Below are 639 nucleotides of genomic sequence, written 5' to 3' on the forward strand. Positions count from 1 at the left end.
AGAGTCCAGGGAGTGAATCCATGTCTTCAGACATGGGGTAAGTGCCTTCACCTACCAAGCCATCTTGCAAGTCATATTGTGAGGCTTTAATAAGGCCTGTTGCTGGCTGTCATTTGGACTGGGAATATGGGACTGGTAGGAAGACCCACAGACATGATTTACTCCTGACATTGCTCTGAACTGTGGGTTTGCCAGGTCAAGGACTCTTTGACTAGTTAATATGTATCTGAGTTGCAGTGACCTCTGGACTTGGCATTGAGTCAGATTCCTTGGGACCATGCTGCCCAGCTTTGCTTAGTTTCCTGCTGGCCCTACAGCTTCGAGAATGCTCACCGACTTTCTTTACTGTGATGCAGTTCACAGACAATCCCAGAAGTCAAAGGATGATTCTGAACAGGTTAAGAATGTGGAGAATACAGAGGCTGGGGAGATGGTTCATAGGTGGGAGTGTTTGCTGTGCAAGCTTAAAGTCCCAAGTTCAAACCCCAGCACCCATGTGAAAAACCAGACATGGCAGCTGGAGCCTGCCACTCCAGTACCATGGGGAACAGAGAGAGTAGGGTTGCTAGGGCTCACTGGCTGCCTGCCTAGCTCCAGCTTCAGCAAGAGACCTAGTCTCAGGGAGGGAGAGAGAGAGAG

The 639-nt window shown here is 49.8% G+C and overlaps 1 protein-coding gene across 2 annotated transcripts in view; it reads left to right on the forward strand.

Annotated features, from left to right (window-relative positions):
- Pld1 (phospholipase D1) overlaps positions 1 to 639 on the forward strand; it is a 186775-nt gene that overhangs the window by 11583 nt on the left and 174553 nt on the right. The gene's annotated exons all lie outside the window — the stretch shown is intronic.

This window comes from Microtus ochrogaster, chromosome 1 (assembly GCF_000317375.1).
Source record: "Microtus ochrogaster isolate Prairie Vole_2 chromosome 1, MicOch1.0, whole genome shotgun sequence".
NCBI classification, from domain to species: Eukaryota; Metazoa; Chordata; class Mammalia; order Rodentia; family Cricetidae; genus Microtus; species Microtus ochrogaster.